Source organism: Myotis brandtii, unplaced genomic scaffold (genome assembly GCF_000412655.1).
Source record: "Myotis brandtii unplaced genomic scaffold, ASM41265v1 scaffold83, whole genome shotgun sequence".
Classification (NCBI taxonomy): domain Eukaryota; kingdom Metazoa; phylum Chordata; class Mammalia; order Chiroptera; family Vespertilionidae; genus Myotis; species Myotis brandtii.
Window position 1 is genome coordinate 729,956 of NW_005371371.1, and position 8,566 is coordinate 738,521.

Sequence of the window (8,566 nt, forward strand, 5' to 3'; positions counted from 1 at the left end):
AAGTTAAGACATTAAAGGCTGTGGGCCCCTGACCCAGAGGGTGTAACACATGTGGGCCTGAGCCATAGCTGAGCCTAATGAACAATAGGTTGGGTTGAACTATGTGAAATTGCCTCTATACCTATTTCGCCTAAAAAAATGGCAGTTGAGCATGGTTCAACACAAAATTTTTTTTGAATTAGATTTAACCTAAGAACGTTAAAATAAATTTAGTTAAAATTTATTCTCAACAAATATTTTTTTGAGAGCCTATTATTAGGTCTAGGTACAGCACCCCTTTTTCCCCAGATAGAGCAAGATGCCATTAATGGGCACGTGACACACTGGCACTGCCTGTCACCTCCTTTTTCTCTTTCTATTGTTCATCGTCACCTCCACTTCCAATTCCCTTCGTTCTCTCCTTCCCAGGTGACCAAGGACTAAGATTCCTATTAGAGTAGCTGAGACCTGCCAGTGGTCATGACAGCTGCTGTAGCAGTGCCCTCTGTCCATGTTTGTTTTAGGTTCATGTTTCACGTTTCATGTTTAAGGCCTGATGCTTTGCAAGCTGGAGATAGAGCTTTGCTCAAATTCCTTGCTTCCAAGAGATAAAGTCTTGCTGGAATTCCTTGCTTCCAAATGCTCTTTTGTCCTAAGGGAATGATAGACCTTTAACTTCTTTAGTCTGACAGATTCTTAAAAGTTCCCTGAATATTTCTTACAAGTGATAGACCTTTAATTTCTGAGGAGAACTTCTTTAGAATGACAGATTCTTAAAAGTTCCCTGAATATTTCTTACAAATAGTTGGAACAGAGCCTGTGGGGAACACTGAGCCCCTGATACTAGGCAGGGATCAAGGACAGGGGACATTTTGTACACAGCAAACCAATGACATTAAGTGAAGGTCTTCATAAATGATGATTTTTTTTTTTTCTGCATACACCAAGAGGAGTTTCTCTTGGTCAGCTTTTATTTAAGTGCTTGTAATATTTTGTTGTCACTGTAGATCTCAAGTACTTGAATGATTTGGAGTTTTTCCTTTTCTTTATATGTCACTAAATTTACTTTTTCATTTTCTAAGTGAAACTTGATAAGCATCTTGGATAGTACAATACATTATTCATAAAGAGCTGGTTGAAGTGAGAAAATTTAAGTTAGCCATTTTCTTTAGCAATTCTACTTGTATTACAAACTGTGTGGTTTAAGTGTTGATGATCTATGCTCATGAATAAGACATGCCTATCAGGAGGGTATTCTGAAGCAGTTTCATATTCATTTTTGCTCTTCAGACTCTCCTTTCATAATTGCTGTGCTTTTCTTGTGTACCATATAAGGTCCAAGATTTCAGTAGGACAGCAAAGTTTTACAGTTGAAGAGGCTGCATTATAATCAACTTCAAAGGCTGATTCATAAAATTGGAGGTCATTTAAAGTTTTGAATGGCAAAATTCTGATTGTTCTTCTAAATGCTTTCAAGGCCTTATCGGCTTGACAAGTGTTAACATTGGGATTCGCAAGAGTGCTGTATGGTGGGTTACACTGAGTCCTGGAAAGTTCATAAGCACTTCATGATTTTTAAGTCTCAGGGCCTCACAGGGGGTGAAGCACATCCTATATTATAAAAGCATAATATGCTAAGTGTCGGACTGATAGGTCGACCTCGACCAGTTATTATGATGTGCACTGACCACCAGGGGGCAGACGCCCCGACTGGTAGGTTAGCTTGCTGCTGGGTACCGGCAAATCAGGACTGGGCGAGAGGGCCAGACATGCCCTGGAGCCCTCCTGCAGTCCCTCCCCGGTTGGCCAGCTCCCATTGGCTCTGATTGCCAGCCAGGCCGAGGGACCCCACCCATGTACGAATTTGTGAACCTGGCCTCTAAGTGTTTAATAAGACTCGGCTTGCAATCTAATCTGCCACCTCCCAGGTTTGAAGGGTGCTCTATCACTCTGTCTTGCTGGATTTCTACTTTTCTTGCTTCCTTCAAGGGGATCATATTCCTTCTAATGCTCATAAGGTCTGTGTGGTCACTCGGAGGTGCTTCACACGCTTGCCAAAAGTACTTTGGGAAGTTATTTGTTATAATTGTCTTTGAGTTCTACCTTGAATTGTTCTTTGAATTTTAAAGCTTTTGAAGAGACACCTTCTAATTTATTTGCTTTTCCCCAGAGACTACCAGTGTTATCAAAACAGAAGAGCATTCTCCTGCTTGGTCTTCTCCACTACTGAGCTCTAAACCAGCCATCTCTTGCAACCTCCATCCCCAAACAAACAAGAAAACGACTGCAAAAATGTAGGAAATCCACTGTCCAACATGTGACTTAGATAGGAGAAATAATAGCAGAGTCAGGAAAAGGGAAAAAGACTGACTCCATGTAGAGAACAGACAGCTGGCTATGAACTTTCGGAGCAAAGTGTTAGAATCCTTAGTTTGAAAATCGAGGCTCTGCATGGAAATTGAATGAGGCAATGCTCCACCACCTGTTCAGCTGTCTCTTTACTGGACCTGGCACACCATAGGAATTCCATCTTTTTCCAAATATCTTCAACCAGATGACATAGAGCATGAGGGATTATGCTAGTGTGAATCCTCAGTTGGTTCCACGGCACTGTTGGGGAAAACATGGCCTTTGCATGTCTCTCAGTATAAATAGTGTTTCCCCCATGTCAGGCCCTGGCTGCTCCAGATCTAGTTAGAACTAAAGGTTACCAATTGTCACAGTACGCAGCTAGTTAGATATTAATGAAAGAGAAGGGAGACAGACATCTAATTTAAGCTGGATTAACTAGGAAGGGCAGCTTCACAGACTTCTAGGGGACAGCCACATCCTTCCTCAAATGGATGCTAATCCCCAAGTAGGCAGGAAAGATGGCTTTCCGATCTACCCAGGGAACAACTGTCCTGTTCCCGTAGACTAACAGGGAAAGGGGACAGATAAACAGTGAGGGGGAAATTCCTCTGCTGAGACATGCTCAGTAGAGGCCAAGATGGTGCAGGGGGTGGTCCTTTTACTATGCGGCATGCACAGTAGGAGCAAAAATGGCACCATAAAAGAGAGGGAAAACCTGGGGAAAAGATCAGATAGGATAAGGGCATGAAACCCCAAAGATCCAGGAAAGGGATTGGATAGTTTGAAAAAAAAGCCTGCTCTTCCCCAAGCCCAAGGAGATATAATTAAAGCTTAACAAAGGCCCAGGTCTTGCGAGCTCCCTCTCTCCCTTCAGCAGCCACATGGGCTGAAGCGCACGCAGCACCTATTGCAGGCCGGAAGGGAACAGATTAAGCTATGCTACTGGAGCCTCAGATGCTGGGCTCATGGCACAGCAGCTCTGAGTCCTGGCCCTCCTCCTGGGCTTGGAAAGGACAAGTGCAGGCCTGCGGCCCCAGAGGCTGGACTTCTGAGCTGAGCCACCTGGTTGTGAATGAGACATCACCTGCGCCCTTCCTTTGTTTTCGCTTCAATAAATCTTGCCACTATACCTCATATCCTCCTATGCATCCCTGAAAATGCATTATGTGTCCCTGAAACGCATTTTCTGTGAAACCATAGAAAAGTCCTATTTCTTCCGGCAACACAACCCTTCTTCTTGCACATGAGGAAACTGAGGCACAGGAAGGGTGCGTGGCTCATATAAGGGCATGAGGCAAGATCATGGGAAGACCCTTGGCAGTCCAGAAAGTTTGACCTAATGATATTATGGAGAAAACCCTCTCGTGGCAATAGAATTCAACCTCGGACAATTTTGCTTGCGTGCGTTTGTCTGTCAGTTAAAATATTTCTGTGATCCTTGCCCTGCAGTGGAGTTTGGGGGCCGAGACCACTGAAGGACAGTCCTGAAGCACAACAGATGGTCACCAGGTGTCGGTGGGACTTTGTTTTGCCTGAATGGGGCATAGAAAATGAGCACAGAGGTAGATTATTCACAGTCACGGAGAGAGAAGTAGGAGCTTCAGACAGACTTGGTGGGGATGAGCAAAAGAAGGGAGGAACTTAGGAAGAGAACACAATTGCCTCAAAGTAATTATGTTAAATTTCTGCTGCATGATGGGAAATATAAATTCTTTCCCCATTAAATCGTCGGTAAGAATGTTTCTCTTACATGAGTATGATGTTGAGTCTGTTTATAGGGGAGGGGCAGTGCAAAGGGCTGGGTATGGATGGCCTCAAGGTGGGGACAGGATGAAAACAGGATAAGCTTTGTTCAACTGCCTGGGCTGCAGGGAGAATGCAGCCCCACCAGCATTTCTCGTTTTACTGGTGAGGCTCCTGAGGGACCCAGAAGAGAAAAAATGGCCAGGAGTTTTTCAATAGAGTTGGAAGGGTCCATGGAGGTGAAGGCCCAACCTACCACCTTCCAGAGGGGAATAAGCGTTTCCAGACCATTATAGATTCTAGTGGAGGCTGGCTACTCAGAGGTCACCATAGGGACCTCTAGAAGTAATGTAACAAAAGAAGCTGCAAAAGTGTTCTCTTCCGGAGGATTTGAGCTCTTGCTTCCCGGCATATGTTGTCAATTTGGCTCAAATTAACTCATAAAAGTTCCCTACAAACTTCCCAGGAGTAGAGGAGAATAAACATCTTCCCTTACTGGCTGCCTGGGCTGTGAATAGGAAGGGGCGGTGACTACACACGGGCACTGGGGGTGTTAGGAATGGTCTAAAATTGGATGGGGGTTATGCTTGTACCAGTACAACTCTGTAAATTTGGCAAAACTGATTGAATCATATGCTTAGAAAGGGTGAATTTTATGGTATATCAGTTATACCTCAATAAAACTGTTTGAAAATAATAACAAAAACATTTCTCTATAGGCTTGGATGTTTCTTATGTTGACAGAATTCAAAGTTTTGTGGCCAAATGAGTGCTTCTCCAGTTTGAGACCAGGCAATGCCCAGACAAGGAAGTCCAGTCCAGTGTACCTACACCTTGTGTTATCCTTCAGTTACAGATGATGGAACTCCCACTACGAAACTGAGCATCCGGTACGTCCCAGAGGAGCATCAACTGACACAGCACAAAATACAGGGTGGCACTGACTCCTCATGAAGGCACAGTGGTGAGGGGCACCTCCAGGTGCTTTGTGTGTCCGGGTTGTGTGTCCCTGGGCCCCCAGTGCTTGGGAAGTGCTGGCCTGTCGAGTGGTGCTAGAGAAATATTTATGGAAGAATGAAAATATGAAATGTTGATTTTCTTGGTGTCCTGGCCTAATGAATACTATATTTGATATTTTACTTGCATAAACTCTACAGTCCCAGGTAATGCAGGGAAGCCAAATTTGAATAAATATGCTACTTAAATCCTGAAACTCACAAATTTAGATAATCAGATCAAGACCAGCAAGCAGAGTGCCTGATAGCCTTTTTCCTTGCCTGACCCCTTTGTTCCTTTAAGGTCCTAATGGTCATCTCCACTCACCATCGCCCCTCAGTCTATAAGCCTGTATCCCTGTTACCCTTTCCCATGCCAGTGGATTAAGTCCAAGTCATCTGAGATAAGCTTGGAGGCCAGTATTGTCAGCTCCACCCAGGCCCCAGCACCTTTATGAAAGTGCCAAATCCCTGTGAGATCCACAGCTGGGTGCCTGCTCCTTTTCCCTTCTAAGCGGGAGCTGGCCATAGGCCTGCTGTGAGACATGACAACTGAAGCAGGGAAAGGAGACTAATTCTTCTCCTGCCCATGTGATGGAATGAGGAAGTTCACCATCGCTTTGTCAGTGTCGAGGAAACAGAACAAAACACACAAACACCGAAAGAATTATCCCAAACTCTTCCTGTTGGTAAATCCTTTTCACAAGATCATTTTCACCAATTTAGCTGTGAAATCTGTAACTCCATCAGGCCTGTGAAGAATTAGGTAAGACCCCGAAACTGAGCCTACCTCGGCCACATTCCGAAGCTCAGCACTGATGGCCAACCAGGGATGTGCAGTTTTATGTTTTCCTTGGGTTTGAGTACAAAATCTCAGTGTGATGTTTGGGTTGGAGGTGTGACACAGGTCATAGTGAGAGGGTTAACTTGAAATGCAGGCAGATAGGGCAGGGTCCCAGCGGAAAACAAAGGCAGGTGGAACATAGGCAGGGGCAGACACAGCAGTTTGAGCCAGCTTAATTACAGAAACCAAACCAGCAGAAATAATAAAATGTTTTTGGACACAGAGCGGAAGGCATGGGAAACCAAGGGAGGGCCTGCAGCAACAAGGTGTACATACACGTAGAAACAGAGAAAGTTCAGGTCTGTTGCTGGTCAAGAACAATGAAGGAAGCAATCGGATGACGACACAGAGCAGGCTTGTAGCAAATATATACCCTTGGACTACAAGGCTTAAGGGGGGCAGCCCATTATTGGCCCCCCCTCCCCGTGAGGGGAGTCTGAATCTGCCTGTAATAAATTTTCCACAGTTTTGCTTAAATCTTCTGGTCCACAGAGCTCAATCTTTGTGAGACACAACACCGGGAAAAACCCTGGGCTCACCGTTCCAGTTATCAATATCTCCAAAGCAGTGGAAACATGGAAATGAGGCAAGTGTTTCTGATTTTTAGCCCTCGTGGGGACCACTGAACTAGCTTTTTCTCAGCACCGGGACAGAAATGGTCTTCATGCCAAGGGACAATGTCCGGGACTAATCAGGTTGAAGCAAAGCCACAAAAGTCAACCATAACCAAACATTCGCTAATACCCATTTAGGTATTCATTTGGTTCTTATGATGCTTGAACAGACTATGTATTACACAATCTCTAGAATAATCCTGGGATATTCATTCACCCTGTTGAGGGGAAGAACAAATTTGGCCCTTTTTTGCCCTAAGAGATGATCGCAGGAGCTCCAGGTGGTTAGCATGAAGTAGAGACAAAGCGATTAGTTCTCTTCGTTTTTCCCCACACTAGCACTCTGCTTAGAATTTGAAACACCAGGTGAGGACTTGTGAGAGGCAGCCCCTTTCTCAATTGTTAGTTGTGCTGAGGGATAAACAGAAGGACATTCAAAAACCGAGGTGAGTGAATTAATTATTAAACAGCCTAGCACAATCAATACAATATTGCTGGTGTGTTTCCTTGTAGATATTTCTGGAGTTTGCTTCAATATTTAATTTAACCCCAAACTGTAGGTCATTAGAAAATGTGTATTTCAGGTTACCACAAGACACAGCTTGCATTATGTGGTTGCACCACAGAAGGACTAAAATTCTGGATGCAGATTTTGGGTCTGGTAGCTATCATTTTAAAGACTTCCCCTTCAAGGAAAGGTTAAAAGACACTTTCACATGCTTTTCTCATTTCTGCCTTTAAAAAAATACACAAGTTGGCTTATTACTTCATTTGTAAATTCTTCTTAAATTAAAGAATTGCCAAAGAATCTGGTATGATAGGGTCTTTGTTAAAGATTGTAAGAAATAGAGTAATTAACATCAAAGTGCCGTGCCATGTGTTTCTCGTTATTGGTATGCAAACAATGAGACCAAAGGGGGAGAAAAAAATGTTTGTGATTTTGGTGTAATTGATGATGTAAAGGTAGCATTCTGCTCCAGGGCATGTGACTGGATTGCTTTCTTGGCAGGGGCGGGGGACATTAAAGTTTTTAAAAAATTGATTTGAGAGAGAGAGAAGAAGGAGGGAGAGAGAGAGAAAGAGAGAGATCAATTTGTTGTTCCACTTATTTGTTGATTCATTTGATGCATTCATTTGCTGATTCTTGTATGTGCTCTGACCAGGATTGAACCCATAACCTTGGTGTATCAGGATAACACGCTAACTCACTGAGCTCTTGTGAAGACTTTTTTACTTGGCCTCAAAAAAACAAACAGAACCCCCGACACATTTAACTTTCATCCTTTTGAAATTTGTTGGATTATTTCATTGAAGGATTGAATGAATTTGCCTCCTCCCCAGGCCAAGCCTCTCTCTAGTTATCGAGGGCTGAAAGGAGTGATGGGTGAGGTGATCAGGATGTCTGTTGTGAGCACTCCTTGGAAATAAAGTCACAATTTCACATATTGACATGATTTTTGTTTTTGTCTTTTTGTTAATCCTCACCCGAGGATATTTTTCCATTGATTTTTAGGGAGAGGGAAAGAGAGAGGGAAAGACAGAGAGAAACATCGATGTGAGAGTAACACAACAATTGGTTGTCTCCTTCATGAGCCCTGACCAGGGAGGGCCCAGGTGGGAGAGGAGCCTGCCCCTTGACTGGAATGGAACCTGGGACCCCTTGGTCCCTAGGTTGACGCTCTATCCACTGAGCCAAACCAGCTAGGGTGTTTTGTGTGTGTGTGTGTGTGTGTGTGTGTGTGTGTGTAACACAGTTGCTCACAAGAGCAATATCAAAATGTCTTTGTTTGCTTCAAAACATGCATATCAAAGCAGCTTCCCAAATGCTCCTTTTTCATTCTGAGGTGTGACAGGAAGGCCCTCCTTCCACACATGTTCTTTCTATTGTGTCACTCTCACCGTTTGAGAATTTTATTTTATTTTTTAATTTTGTTTTATTGCTTAAAATATTACAAAGGGTAGTACATATGTCTTCTTTTTCCCCCCTTTACCTTCCCCCCGCCCCCCCTACCCCCCCCTGTCTTTTGTCCCTTTGTTTT